The following is a 16512-nucleotide window of genomic DNA, read 5'->3' on the forward strand; positions in this document are numbered from 1 at the left end:
GCTATTATTTACTCTGCACGGAAAAAATATTGATATTAGTTTTCATTTATATTTCAATAAAATTCAGATCGCTCAGGATACTACGATTACAATGATAATTTTTACTTTGCTTATGATATTTTAAAAAGAATTAATCAAGAAAAAGACGATGATTCCATAAAATTTTACGCTGAATAAATTCTATGAATATTTAAATTTTCAAATTAGTAAGTAAATAAGTACATTGTCGAAAATTTATCTTAAAAACGTAAATATGGTCATTTCATAGTGTATAAATTTAGTTTGACTCGGCGTTTTGTAAGCCCATGCCGTGCCGGGGCTGAAGGTTTGTGCTCTGAAAGATCTTAGAAGCTGAAGGCCTCGTCTAAGATTCTTCAGGATACGAATCAGCCTGAATAAAGAGCCTGATGATTGTGCTTGAATAATACGAATGGCGCTCTGAATTGCACCAGTCACGATATCATTATTCAGTAATCAATCATGGTCTAGTTATATTAATCATCACGCTAATCGCTTCGTGAAGTAGGTTCCTCTAACGATGTACCCATCACGATCACCGTGTAATTTTTGAGGAATTCAGCCGCAGCTACAGAGCACCTAAACGGTAGCTTTCATAGAATAATAAATATTAATAAACCTGATGTCAAAGAAATTTGTTAGAATCAGAATTGTGTGAAAAAAATTTCTGAGTGTAGCTCAAGTCTTCCTCGTTGCAATTATATTAATTGATTAATCAAGTATTTAATAATAATTTTATTAATGATATGAAGAGGAAAAAAAACAAAAAAATTGAAGAGGAGTAGAACGGAAACAATTTTTTATTTGCGTTTTAATTACTCCCCCCTACTTCTTAGACCTGTAGAGGATACAAGTTTTATTACAAATAAATAAAGATATCTTTTTACAATAAGTCAGTTTGCTAACAATCGCATTTCGACAAGTGGAAATAACGGAACTCACCTCAGACGAGGTCTATACCGAATTTATCGGGGAATTTTCCTATCAATAAACAGAATCTGCAACAAAAAGAATAAATAACTATCAGAATAATTAACTGCAAAAATAACATTGAAAGACTGCTACGCTACTACTAGGAGGCGGCCATACGTCCGACCCCGGTGACGACTGGTCTTACAATCTCGGTCTAGATAGCGGTTCTCTGATTTCAAGTGTGGTGCAGTGTTGCCTGTTGCCAGTGTTGCTACTTGGGCACCACAAATAATTAATAATAACTAATAATATTAATTAATAACTGATTTTCGTTCTATATTGAGGGCAAACCATTATCATATGTTAAATGTGATGCAATCTATGTATACGCTTGTAGTTCAAGACGGTTGATGTTCAGGCTCGTATTGTTTTGCATACATAAATACTAAAGCTTTATCATTATCTGTACATATTACTGGCTGAATGTGGAGACTGAATTGAAGTGTCTTTCGCTGACGCGAATCATTTCCACGTGAAAACCTCGTGCCGAAGTAAAAATTCAATGAACTCTATTTAAGACTGAATTTTTTGAATAATAAGAGAAATTGTTGGACATAATTGTTCACGGTGCTGGTTCCGTTTAACGCTCGTCACCTTGAACGGTTGCGGTTCATGATATGAAATCATCCCGATTATTGGAAGAATGAAATATTTATTAATAAATTTGCCATTTGGAGAGCTGCATATGCAAATATTGGTCATGTTTGGTTAAAAATAATGCCAGTTTTATTGAGAATATCTTTTGAGTTTAATCTCTCAAGCTTTCTGATAAGAGGTACAGTAACAGGGTCAATAAGTCTTAAAATTTGTCCAAATGGAAGGTTAGGTAAATCCTGCGACGCGTTTCGCTCATCACTGAGCATCTTCAGGCAACGAGGTCGAGCAGCTGAGTAGACGAGTTGCTTGCGGGTTGGCTGCAGAGAGAAGACTAGTGTAGGTAGTGAACGAGGCCACGAGTAAGGTTTTTTATACAGTCGGTTGTACACTTGTTCTAGTTATGAAGTTTCAAAGTGCGTTCGGATCCAGTCGTTTGGTTGTTTAGGTATGGCTTTTTCCGTTGGATTAGAATTGCTTCCATTATTTGTAGTCTGTTGTAGTCCGGTTCGTGACGAAGGATTTTTGTATTTTGTACCAATTCTTCCCGGGTTAATTTGGTGTTGTGGTTGTCCATGGCGTGTGTTTTTGGTCCTCCAGAAACTAAATGCATTGTGAGCCGTCTTGATAGGGTTGTAGTAGTCATGCCAATATACGAATTGTTGCGGGGCTCGCACTCCCCGCGGTTACACGTGTATTCGTATATGACATTCGTTTGTTTCAGGGCTGGTAGTTTTGGGGCTGTGTTGTTCTTTGTGATTAAACTGGTTACGGTAGGGCTTTTGTAGTAGATTATCAGCTGTAATCGGTGGTTGTCGTTTGTGCATTCCACGTTGTTTCGAATCATCTGCTTGAGGATTCGTTCATCAGTTTTGTATGCAGATGAATATTGGTTCTGATAGTAGACATTATGGACTTGATACTCGGGGTTTCTTGCATCGCTCGTTGGGTTTCCTGTTTTTTGGCTGATTGTTGCGAGGTAGTGGCTCAGAATATTGTCAAAGAGTGAATTAGAGTAACCGTTGTTGACGAATGCTTGTTTTAGTTTCAAGATGCTGTCATGAAATAACTGCCAAGAATGTGATATTTTATAGGTGCGGTGGATTAATGCCTGGAGGACCAAAAACACACGCCATGGACAACCACAACACCAAATTAACCCGGGAAGAATTGGTACAAAATACAAAAATCCTTCGTCACGAACCGGACTACAACAGACTACAAATAATGGAAGCAATTCTAATCCAACGGAAAAAGCCATACCTAAACAACCAAACGACTGGATCCGAACGCACTTTGAAACTTCATAACTAGAACAAGTGTACAACCGACTGTATAAAAAACCTTACTCGTGGCCTCGTTCACTACCTACACTAGTCTTCTCTCTGCAGCCAACCCGCAAGCAACTCGTCTACTCAGCTGCTCGACCTCGTTGCCTGAAGATGCTCAGTGATGAGCGAAACGCGTCGCAGGATTTACCTAACCTTCCATTTGGACAAATTTTAAGACTTATTGACCCTGTTACTGTACCTCTTATCAGAAAGCTTGAGAGATTAAACTCAAAAGATATTCTCAATAAAACTGGCATTATTTTTAACCAAACATGTTTAAATGAAGGGCTTTTCCCTAAATATACAAATATTGGTCATTGTATTATTTAATGATAAACGTCCGAACCACGCTGGAAACGTCAAAGTAACACCTGAAAGTTACATTGATCATTTAATACGATTGCTTTATTATCAGTATTATTCTGTATTCATGCTATCTTTTCGGAGTCAGCTGACAATAGGTTTAGCATGAAAGCGCGGATCTCCACTGTGATTAAGAAGGACGATGAGCAATACGATTATTGAGATTATTTATCCTTTCTTACAATATATGTTGATTTCTGCTGATTTACAATACCCTTTTGGTTTCAACGTATTTTATTGATGATTAAGACTTGATAACGTGCACCTTGTACGCTGTCAGCTGTGCTGGATATACCGGTTTTCTTGCCAACGCAATGCGTAGTAGACTTTCTATCGAGGCGTAATCTGAGTATAGATTACCATGTATTTACTCTAAATCATAAATAAATGGTAATGAGCACCTGCTACAATTCCGCTTATTGATATTCATACTACAGCGATATTGAGGCATTGCGAACCATCTATATATGTTTTAGATGATTTATTTGTCATTGAACAAGATAGAGATTATGGGAACAAAGGTCTCAATGGAATTTATATAGATTATGAGAACAAAGGTCAAAAGAAACGCTAATGAATGGAGCACATAAAGCAAGTGTTCAGCTCACACCTATAGAATATGTTCTTAACCGTCTACCGCCGTATGTCATTGCCGGGAACATAACTTACAACTTAAATTATACGTAAACTATTGTGTGTAGCAACCTTAGGACGTTTGTACGCAACAGAGAACATTTTAAAGTTGTCGTACGTGGCGGCAAATTATACGTAAACTAGTGAGTGTAGCAACCTGAGGACGTTTGTACGCAACAGAGAACATTTTAAAGTTGTCGTACGTGGCGGCAACCATCAGTGCACGTCATTTTGCGCTCACTATAACGTATCCTTTTTGGGAAATAAGTTTGTGACAATATTGCTCCGGTTACTCATGTCAGGCGGTAGGGGATTAAACTTCTTAATTTTTGTTGAAAATTTATTTAAAGATTGTTTACAAGTGAAAGCAATTACTCGGTTAGCCTATTTATCGGCACTATTAAACTAGCTTTAATTGGCATGACCATTGGAAGTGAACAACGTCGGGGCAAGCGTTGCTCGGTTTCGCTGCTACGGTGATATCGAATTATCCTCCGTGATGAAACCAACACAATCACATTTCGTACTGCACGTGACGCTCCACAATCGACGAGTTATTTCACGTCAATTGTGTTTGCGATGAGCAAGAGCGATATGTGCATGCTTCCTTGCTTATTATATGAATCTTATTGTTATGTTGGATGTGCAAACGAAAGTAATCCATTCGCATTTATTTGACTTTCAGCTGATTTCACAAATCTAGAGAATTTTTCGATTGCCTTAAATTTTCATTTAATTTTTAATTGAATAAGAATTTAGAAACTTCAACTCTGATTTATAGTACGTAAGGCATNCTGGTTTAGAAAGGAAAGGTTAGATGTGTATAAGAGACAGGCTGTCATGAAATAACTGCCAAGTATGTGATATTTTATAGGTGCGGTGGATTAATGCCTTGATGGTGCTGTCTTTATATCGTTGGGGGCATTCACTGCGCGCGTTGAGGTATATTCCGTTGTTGGTGGGTTTTTGGTATACTGAGGTTATGAAGTTATCAGTGGTCTTTTTGGTCTACATTATAGGTTCAATGCAAACAAGAGGCGAGGACACAGTCGATAGGTCTGTATAAAATATTTATTGTTTAATCCTGGAAGGTTCAAAATAAACAAGAGCACGATCAGACAGAAGTTTTGAAACATTTAATATTTATACCAGAAAGGTTAAAAGAAACAAGAAAAAACACGCAATAAAGTCAAAATTTTATATTATTTTTTTATTCAAAAGTTGTTCAAAATTAAATTAAAACTTTTTACTAATTTTTTATGTGCGTGTTTTTGAAGCTGCGTATCATCGACCCCATCATCGTATTTTTCGTATTCCTCTGTCGTCCGAATTTATTTGGTGTAAGTCGTGTATAAGAATGTACTCAGAATAATTAAGCTATTAGAAAAGGCTCAGGCTAGAGCCATTAAAGAATATGGTGGTATGTTATTTAAACTCCTAGATTCTGTTGCATTCATATTTTAGTCTCAGAATAAAAATTTTCTCATTTTTTTAGCAGCTCGCACGTTAGAATGGTTTCAAGCTACAGCGAATTTATATTGCGGCATCGCGGCATCACATATGAAAGTTTTCACTCATTTAAGTTTCAACTAATTTTATTCAAGCCATAATACTCTAGAATTAACATTGATTAAAGCGTAGGCAATTCTGACTTTATTTTCTATTATAATATTAAACGCAGCTTGTGAGCAGGTGTTAAGAATAATATGAATGTGGGTTGAAGCGATGTGGAGTTTTATGACGCGGTTGTTTCGTGGCCGTGGGACCGGGTGTTGTTTACATTGAACTTTGGCGAGCCTATCGCGAGGGAAATTCTATCAGTTGAGAAGTTTTGCGTCACTTCGAGAGGTAAGCTCAACTGCGCGTGACGCCAGCCTATATATAACCCTATCAACATTTTGAGTTGGTGGCGACCCTGAATTAGGAACCGTCTAGGACTCGGACCGAACGAAAATAACTTCTCTATGTCCGCTTTTTGGTCTACATTCCGGTCCCCGAATCAGACAGCTACAAGCGCCTGGTCCTTATTCTGCCAACTCTTGCCCTACTCTCAGGAGACTATAAAGTCGGTAAGGAGGTTCTGACTAGTCGCTGATTACGATCAGTTGGCCAACCAGACCCAGAATAACTCTAACGCGAACATAGCAACTCTGGGGTGGAGGCTGAAGCATACCCCGAATATTGTTAGGGAAGGACCCTAAAATTCGCGCTAAAGGTTGTTATTTCCTTCTACGACATGGTTACTTGTATTAATTACACGCTAAGGTCAGCAAAACGTGAAGACCATTTGATTAAATGGTACGTAACCAACCTAAGTGAAGAGATTCAGCGGTTACATTTATGTACGGTCAACATCAACAATCCGGCTGCTGCTCAACCACGGTCACGATCACCAACAGATGAAGCACCGCAATGAGCTTGTAGTAACACCATAGACAATGAAGACAACGCCACTATTCATAAGTACGGTTGTCGTAAAACAACATACGGCCAGACTGGCCGTGAGACATCCATATCAGTGAGATACGACTGTTATGGAGAAAGAACGACCGCAGGCAGCGGGGATGCGCTGCTACGGCTGCGGTACGGTCGCAAACGTGCGCGTAAAGTACGGTCGTTTACGATAGTCGTACTACTCGTCGGAATATATATGCGCATCGCATATATACGAGCTCTATATATGCGATGTGAAGGTGAATATCATATACAAAAATAATGAATATTGAATTTAAATTTTAAAAGAAGATGACTGATTTTCCGACTTCAGTTATTAACCATAACCATCTTCAACGAATCAGGAAAATAAGAAAGGATTTGCTACTAGAAACTGAACAGGCTTTATTTAAGTTCAAAGGATGGATCAACGGCTGGCTCGGTCATCCATGGCTGGCCATGAACATCACACGGTACACGCCTGCAAGTAAACAAACCCAAACTTGAGAATTGGTTGAATACAGTACATGGCTAATTAATATCAGTGTTCAACAAAAAATCGGTGGAATTCACAAATTATTAACGGTCCAGTTCCTAAAGGATCATCCAATTTTGAATAATTGGCTAGGAGCGAGGTAAGCAGGTTCTGGCCAAGAATCAAGCCTCACCTCTGACGTCTCGAAGCATCAAGGAGTGTAGCTTCCGGGAGTGTAGCACCACCGTGACCACAGCTGCCGAGCAGGAGAACGTCTGAGCTCCAGGTAGGGGAACCACGCTCTCGTCGAGCCACCACAACGCCAGATCAAGAGGAGAGCAGGACCGCGGCCGAGGTAAGATGCTGAAGGTATGCCTTCCAAAAAACTGCTAGGCAAACACAGGTGAAGCGGGAGCACCGTGCGGTTAGGCTGGTGTACGAAATCTGATTGTTCTTGTTGCTATTATTCTTCTTCGGGTTCGGCTTGACACCGGCCAGAAAAGCGGAATATTTACCACTAATAAATTTAATGAATTCCACCAGATTTTTGTACAAATTTTTTTATAAAATTTAATTAATATTTCAATTACATTTTAAAGTTGGCAGGTGGCAATTGTCCCTCGTGTTGGCAGGTGGCAATTGTCCCTCGTGTTGGCCGGTGGCAATTGTCCCTCGTGTTGGCAGGTGGCAATTGTCCCTCGTCTTGGCAGGTGGCAATTGTCCCTCGTCTTGGCAGGTGGCAATTGTCCCTCGTGTTGGCAGGTGGCAATTGTCCCTTGTCTTGGCAGGTGGCAATTGTCCCTCGTCTTGGCAGGTGACAATTGTCCCTTGTGTTGGCAGGTGGCAATTGTCCCTCGTCTTGGCAGGTGGCAATTGTCCCGCGTCTTGGCAGCTGGCGCTGCACGGAGTAATTTGTACAGGAGGACCAAGTTGTCGAAGCAGGATAATCTTCCTTCGAAAGACTAACAGTGACAACCAATCTTGCGAGATGAATGGTGATCATCACACTGCTGATGTAGTGAGTCTGATGAATGGTGATCATCACTCTGCTGATGTGGTGAGTCTGATGAATGGTGATCATCACACTGCTGATGTGGTGAGTCTGATGAATGGTGATCATCACACTGCTGATGTGGTGAGTCTGATGAATGGTGATCATCACACTGCTGATGTGATGAGTCTGATGAATGGTGATCATCACACTGCTGATGTGATGAGTCTGATGAATGGTGATCATCACACTGCTGAGTGGTGAGTCTGATGAATGGTGATCATCACACTGCTGATGTGGTGAGACTGAGGAATGGTGATCATCACACTGCTGATGTGGTGAGTCTGACGAATGGTGATCACAATACTGCCGATGTAGTAAATGAGTACGGAATGATTACACTGCGCAACTAGTGCATTAAAATCAAAATTAAAAATTTATTTCAAAATTTAATTGAATATTAAAGCCATTAATAAGATCCACAAGACCAAATCCAAACAGGTTTGTAAATTATTCTATTAATGGAACAATCCAAATAAATGTAACATGACGGAAAACAATGAAAATTGCTATCTTCTACTCACGGCACCCTTCAAAACATGATGTGTTGTAAAAGTATTTTGATACACCACAGATTTTTTACGACTAGAAAAAATAATTATACATTGGAAATAATCATATGTTTGGAAATCGTGTGCGTTATAAATAAGGAATTATGAGTTATGACAGGGTTTATGATAACTTTTATTACGCGGAGCTCGTTCCTAGAAAAATTTTTACGATTATAAATATTTCAGCATTGTATCAACGTACGAAATGAACGTTCGAAAAAAATACGATGAATTCAGTTTACATTAGCAGTAAAATAAAACTTCAGCTTCAATTCGATGGGAGTTTTATGCCATCATTGCATCAACATCATTACATTGTTTTGCATCGGCATCATTACGCTGCTATTCATTAACATCATTACACTTCTCTGTATCAGCATCATTACGCTGCTTTAAATCAACATTACGCTGCTTTACATCAACATCATTACACTTCTCTGTATCAACATCATTACGCTGCTTTACATCAACATCATTACACTTCTCTGTATAAACATTACGCTGCTTTACATCAACATCATTACACTTCTCTCTGTCAACATCATTACGCTGCTTTACATTAACATCATTACACTTCTCTGTATCAACATCATTACGCTGCTTTTCATTAACATCATTACACTTCTCTGTTTCAACATCATTACGCTGCTTTACATCAACATCATTACACATCTCTGTTTCAACATCATTACGCTGCTTTACATCAACATCATTACAGTCCCCTGCATCAACATCATAACTTTTCTTCTTTTTTTTTTCAGCATCATTACTCATCTTCTTTTCAACATCAGTACTCTTCTTCGCATTAGCATCATTACCATTTTTCAATGGCATTAGAATGTTTGCTGCGTTTCAATCAAAGGAAAAATTTTCTACTATTGGAGACGATCAGGACAATTTTGTAGGCTCCCTTGATAGTCAAGAAGCTGACCTTCACATACGAGTCTTCTGCTTTCAATTTAAAAACCACCTGATTTGTCAGGACGTTGAAAGTGTTTACTGGGTAATTCGAATGTACTTTGTTGTACCAGAGTCGCATCAGAATTTTTATTTCAAGTGTTGCAAAACTCTTGACCTATTGAATAATGGAAATTAGATACTCGAAATTTTGTAAAATCATAATGAATTGACCCTTAGAAACCTAATATTTTATTTTTCAAATCCCAGCAAAAGACTAATTCGCCGAGTTGAGAAAAATGATAAGAAAATTGTAAATAAGATGGGCTTCAGAAATTTGCATTACAGATAAACTGTATACCAAATAATAGAATATACTGCTATGTTATAAATAATAAATCGATTTGACTTTGATTCAGTGGTAAATAATTTGCATAGGAAATTGAATATTTAACTTAAAAGAAGGTGTTTCGGAAATTACTTTCAATATGGATTCAGCACGTGTATAAAAGATGAGCTTGCTTGAATGAATGACAGCGACTCAGGCATTTTCCGTTCAGCTTCTAAAAGATCAATGGCGGAAAAATAAGGAGATCATTCAGGCGCGTGATGCATGCAACTGTCGGAATTTTTAAAAGCAGCATTCCATGCGAAATAAATTGATTCACTTGGACGGGAAATGATCGAGAAAAAATTGAGTCTCAATATCGTTCGTTAAACACAAAGTCACTTCTGAGTTTGGAGCTCTACGATGCTACCATTTTGACTGGAGAAGGAGTGAGTGGTGGTTCATTGGTGGTTCATTGATGGTTTGTTGGCGAGGGAGTGAGTGGTGGTTCATTGGTGGTTCATTGATGGTTTATTGGCGAGGGAGTGAGTGGTGGTTCATTGGCGAGGGAGTGAGTGATGGTTTATTGGTGGTTCATTGGTGAGGGAAGGAGTGGGGTTTCATTGGTGGTTCATTGGTTACAGAGTTTGTGGTGGTTCATTGGTGAGGGAGTTTGTGGCGGTTCATTTGTGTTTCTTTATTGGCGGGGGAGTGAGTGGTGGTTCATTGGTGAGAGAGTTTGTGGTTGTTCATTGGCGAGGGAGTGAGTGATTGTTAATTGGTGGTTTATTGGTGAGGGAATGAGTTATAGTTTAGTACATGTAATGCAACAGATGTACAATACTTTCAGAGTGTAAATGCATTTTTGACACATGATAGTTTTACATTGGTTGGAGAGTGAGTGAAAATTTAGTGAATGTATTGCAATTGATGTGCAACATCTTAAAGATGTTGGCGTATTTTACCACGTTTTTCTTAGCTCGCTTTCGTGTCTGTGATGATCAAATCTTGCAATCAATATTTCACCAACTTTCCCATTAGCTAGCGCTCTGAAAAAGCAAACAGAGATCAGTAGCTGCCGAAAAATTATTTTCTACTTTTGAGTCCACATGAAAAACGTGGTCTTTAAAATTTTTTTATACATTTTATTTAAGTCATGAGAATGATTCATTGGTGAAGGAGTGAGCGACAGATTCGTGTATGAAAGGTGATGGGCTTGCATATCTTCAGGATATTGGTGGATTTTTGAAACGCGATATTAATGTCATATTAAAATCTTTCGCTAATGGGATATTTTAGACATCATTAAAGATCAGTTCGAACTTGTGAACGAAAAATTCGTCACTTTTCACGGTGTTCGGTCACCTGCTGCACTCAAAGGCTAGTCCGAAGTTGTCCTGAGCTCTCGGTTCTGTTCACAATGAACAATAGACTGCATCAATAACTCATTGAATTCATGGTAATTCATTACCATTTTATGACTTCTGATACTTCTATGAATTTGATACACAACAACAACTCTCTCTCAATAAAATTGCAACTAAGTCTTGAAAACACACGTGCTCAAAACTGGCTGAGTTTTAACTTCTAAGAACAACCAAGAATATCGTACAATTTCGCGTCTAAGTTGCCGGTGCATGTTCTCGAGTCCACAAAAGCCGGGGCAGAAATATTGTTTCAGAACAATAAGGAGTTTGTTATGCCTAGGACGTAGCTAAAGTTTAGAGCCCCATTACCTGACTTACTGTGTGCCCGGATAAAGAACTTTGTAGCCCTTAAAATGAGACGAATACAGAGAAATAATCAGATTTAAAGGCCACAAATTATTTTTATACGATGGTTTACGCCTCTGTGACATAAACGGCGTATTAGTTTTTTCACATACGAGCATGAACGCTTGTGAATATTGGTATTATAATGCTGGTATTCTGTGGAAGGATATTATAAAATCGAAAATTTGGCTCAACTATTTGCTCGAGATAATGAGTAAAAAATCGGCAGATTTTTGAGCTAAATTGGCGTACTTAAAAGGCTGGTGTAGATGGTAGATGGGTGGATGTATGCTCTGAATAGACGGAAGTAGAAGGTAACTGGTTGGATGTATGCGCTAAACAGACGGATGCAGATGGTAAACGTGTGGATGTATAGACGCTAAATAAGAGAATTTAGATTTTAGACGGTAAACGGGCGGTGAAGAGGCTAAGTAGGCTAATGTCAACTCAGACTAGACAAGGCCATGCATGAGCATATGTTTAGTCTTAAAATGCCTCGTACCCTACGGAACATCTGATATCTAGAAGCGATTTTAAATCTACCGTCCGTTAGGCCAGTCTAGTCAAGAAAAGTACAAGAATCGGCGACAGGCCTATCCAGGCCTATTTATTTAATGCCGAAGATACTATACTATACTACTATACTATATAGGCGAAATTAGACGCTAACTAGGTGGATGTAGACGCTAAATAGCTGGATGTTGACGCTGAACTTACCGATAACAGAGAACGGTGAAGAGAATGTCATTACAGTTCGGTTGCACGTTGTACCTCGCTGCGAAATTGAAGGTGATTGATAAGCAGCAATGTGCCCTTATAGTACGTTGATTTAGAACGCAATTGGAGACGACGATCTGGAATGAAGTGTCTATTAGCTGACCTAGCAAGACAACGTCTGATTCCCATTCAATATCTATACTATAATTGAACTAGGAACAATTTGTTATCCTCAATTTTCCCGAAACGAAGAATATTAACATTGAAAAAATGAGTTTATTAATTAGTATATCTGATATCAATAAGTTTTATATTATAAATTACGAGAATAATAACATTATTATATTTTTGATAAAATATTTTATTAGTAATATGGTATTAAATATAGTTAATAATATATTTTAGTATAATGGGTTTTAATTCGTAGTCTTCCGTTAATGAATTCGTCGTTTTATTTGACGAAGAGTTTTCTTCAGAATGCGTTCAAATATTGTCCGAGCTAATCTCATGCACCAGAATTTTTCAAGAAGGTTCGGATTTGTTTAAGTTCAATCATATCTTAGAACGGCACAATTAGCTGGGGAGAAATTAGGTCCATAATTGGTCCCCTAATTATAATTAGCTGATGGACTCAAACTTCCCAGTCACTCTCTTATTTATTGAAATGCTGCTCAAAAGCCAAGGCAAATTATTATTTTAAATGCATAAATATTTACTATGGGCATGCAAACATTCCTGCCGACTAAGTCAGTCTGAAGGCAATTAGTGCCGATTGCGCAAATATCTTATGCAATAATGGATAACATTATCAATTATATATTATTACCATTGTTGGATCCATGCGGTATGATATCACCCGTATTGCCGCCGAATAAGTTTAAACTTCGTTTCTTTGTTCAGTAAGAGTACAAAGAATTGCAATTTCACAAAACTTCTTTTTTTGTGGTTTCGTTTCTCCCAGCTGTCTAATAATTGTATAAAGTTATTCTGAATGTCCAAACGCCATCGTCTCCAGCTTTTAAATTCAGTCGTGCTTATCGAGCATTAAATTTCTCTCTTAATAATAAATACAATATAAATTAAAATAATATTATTGTTTTTATTTATAAATAAATCATGTAAATATATCTAAATAGTAATAAATTGCACTTGCTAAAAAATAATAATTTGGGATAAAAATGCCAACATTTTTTAAAAAATTGGAATGATGTACAGAATAGCTTAGAATACGTGGAGATCCCTCGTCTGGGCGCACTCCAGCACACAAATGACGCTGAACAAATTTGAACTCGGGATGAATAGAGGGACGGTTTTTGAGGCGTGGGCGACACCAGAGCAGGGGCGCCTTGCCCTTTTTAGCGCATTTTCTCATTTTTGGAAAAAAGCACTATTGTACTCGCCCTGTCCGTCCTTCCGTCCGTCCGTCCGCGCGTCTGTCCGTCTGTCCGTGACTTCGCGTTTTCGCCGACGAGAAAATGCGCTCTCTGTCACTCACTGCAGTGAGTACTGAGTTATATTTTTATTACAATATATGGACGGTTTTTGAATCATGGGCATCGCCAGAGCAAGGGGCGCCTTTCCCTCTCTACACAACAGACGTCAGACCAGCTCATGAGTTTGCTCAGGGACGGTGGGTTGGGGCGACGACACGTCCAAAATTCTGCCGTCCCCACCTGGCGTCCCTTTCCTGAGCAGCACAATGAAATGATGAACTTCCCAGTGAAAATTTACAGACGCGGCAGCTTCTGATTTGGAGTACCAGAAGCTGGGGCGACTCTAAATTTTGTTAGGGTAGGAGTTCTTCCCAGTGAAAATTTACAGACGCGGCAGCTTCTGATTTGGAGTACCAGAAGCTGGGGCGACTCTAAATTTTGTTAGGGTTATGTTCAGCGCGCTCAAGGACATTGAGTATTTACCATGTGAAGTAGCAATATGCTAAATGCAAAGTTTATATTTGAGTAATGTTAGCTGGATTGTTTATATCTAAACACTTAGATTAGATTGTTGATATCTAAACACAATATCTTTAAATACAATTAGAGATATCTAAACATAATGCAATGCTACTTGCATTGCTTAATTTTATTTTTATATAATTTTATTTTATTTATTTTTTCGCCAGTACGAATAATGTTCCATAGTGATATTAAGGTGAAGGGCGAAAAGTTTAAATACCATTAACTATTTATTCGTTTTTATACCATATGAATAGTCATCATGATGAGATAGAATTGCCATTCACTAAATTAGAAATTGTTGAAATAAATATAGCTGTATAATTAATCTTCTAAAATGTATTTGTTTAGAAGTGAATTTTCGCATCGATTACCTCGATTTTATTCATCTTGGAGTTCAGTTACTCTTAGAAATGAATTTGTTTAAATCCGTCATCCTCATGTCGATTATCTTAACTAAAATCTGCATAGTTTGTGTAATGGAGTGAAATCTATCAGCCTAATAACGATTTTTTAAAATTTCAGAAGCAAAAGTTATCACTTTTTGCTGGATAAAATTTTAGGTTTTGGATCACAAAACATAAACGTAGAATTTTACTTATTCATTCGTAAAGTTGAAAGCATACAACGTCAACTTTGTTCCAGCGTTCAGTTCTAATGACTTGATCGAGTTCTTCAACCTGGAACTTCCAAAGCTTCATTATTAACTGCAAGGAAGTTCCGCAAAAGCTGTTAAGAAGACAATAAATTGAGAAGATTTAGACTCTCGACTGCACACAAGACCTTAATTGAAAATTAAAAGTAATTGGCTACCATGACTATTATAATTTTTAATTGAAATCCTTTGTCGATGCTATAAGCTACTCTCAATTGATAGTGTGGAAATTGGAATGAATGATATTGTTTGCTCGCAAATATTTTGATTGAATATTTTTTTGTTGTAGCGAACAATGAGTTCATGAATTTTGATCATGTGATGTTGTTGTTGTTAATTGCCCGGGATCGCTGCGCGGCGGCACCCCAGCAGAGGCGGCGGCTCCGGGGGAGGGGGAGGGAGCGGGGGCTCCACTCCAATTTTTTGTGGGGAACGCATTTTTTTGTGGGGAACGCTTTTTTTTGTGTGGAAGGCATATTTTGTGGGGAACTCTTTTTTGTGGGGAACGCATTTTTTTGTGTGGAAGGCATTTTTTTGTGGGGAACGCATTTTTTTGTGGGGAACGCATTTTTTTGTGTGGAACGCCTTTTTTTGTGTGGAACTCATTTTTTGTGGGGAACGCATTTTTGTGGGAAACGGATTTTTTTGGTGGGGAACGCATTTTTTTATGGGTAAGGCATTTTTTGGGGAAGGCATTATTGTTGAGCGGCGTTCCGAAGCAAACGTTTTTGGCCCGCATAAATTTTGTCGATATCCTCTCTTCAGAGGAGCGAATAGGATGCTGGCGTGGCTTCCATCACATCAGGCTTCAAACAAACAAGTGACAAGGACATAATCAAAGTGTTCTGCTAAAATATTTTTTGTATATTGAAGAAAGGTTCAAAACAAACAAATAACAAACACACAATCAAAGTGTTCTGCGAAAATATTTTTTCTTTGTAAATTGAGGAAAAGTTCAAAATAAACAAGTGACAAGGACATAATCAAAGTGTTCTGATAAAATATTTTTTGTATATTGAAGAAAGGTTCAAAACAAACAAGTGAAAAGGACATAATCAAAGTGTTCTGGTAAAATATTTTTTGTATATTGAAATTCTTGTTATTATGGTCTTTAACAAAACTTGCTTAAGAGAAGAAATTCTGCCAGCCTACACTAATATTTCTCTTCTTTGTATACTTTGTCTATTCTGTCTACTTTGTCTACTTTTTCTACTCTGAAAACTTTTTATGATTTTGTCTACCTTGGCATAGTTTGGCAGAACTTCTTCCTAAATGGAAACTTAATTGAATACAAGAGAATATTTTTTATTAATTGTTTTCTTGTTCGTCCACTTCGTCAACATTGTCCACTTGTCCACTTTGTCTACTTTTTCAATTCGTTTATTCTTTCTACTCTGTCTATTTTCAAGGAGCCATTCAAAGTTACTTCAATTGGCTAGTCAAGCAGGGCTGGCACTTTCAACGTAAGTTTTTTAAATGGTCGCTTGAAGGAAAGTCGTGTTATACTGAAAGGCTTTCAAGAATTCTTTCTTTAAGTTTGGCTACTTTGAGATTAATTGGGGGCAGCGAAGTCAATTGAACAAAATTTTCTCTACCAATCAATCCACGACCAAATTTATTAAATGAACTTTTTAATGTTTCCAACGAAATCAGTTCTAATTTGACTTTTTTAAAAGCTTTCAGATAATATTTTATTGTAGCTGTAGAGAAGGCTAAATTATTGATTAGTGAACCTATCGATCGGTCTCTGTCAGTTCCTCTGTTGTT

The 16512-nt window shown here is 37.8% G+C and overlaps 1 long non-coding RNA gene across 1 annotated transcript; it reads right to left on the reverse strand.

Moving 5' to 3' along the window:
- Window positions 1-6729: 6729 nt before the first annotated feature.
- On the reverse strand, window positions 6730-7349 carry LOC125179058. The gene is made up of 2 exons (XR_007157136.1): window positions 7013-7349; window positions 6730-6825 (listed from the first exon to the last, which is right to left on the reverse strand). It is a non-coding gene; the product is annotated as an uncharacterized LOC125179058 (long non-coding RNA).
- Between the last annotated feature and the right edge of the window lie 9163 nt (window positions 7350-16512).

The sequence above is a fragment of the Hyalella azteca genome, unplaced genomic scaffold (assembly GCF_000764305.2).
Source record: "Hyalella azteca isolate HAZT.00-mixed unplaced genomic scaffold, Hazt_2.0.2 contig1837, whole genome shotgun sequence".
Taxonomy (NCBI): domain Eukaryota; kingdom Metazoa; phylum Arthropoda; class Malacostraca; order Amphipoda; family Hyalellidae; genus Hyalella; species Hyalella azteca.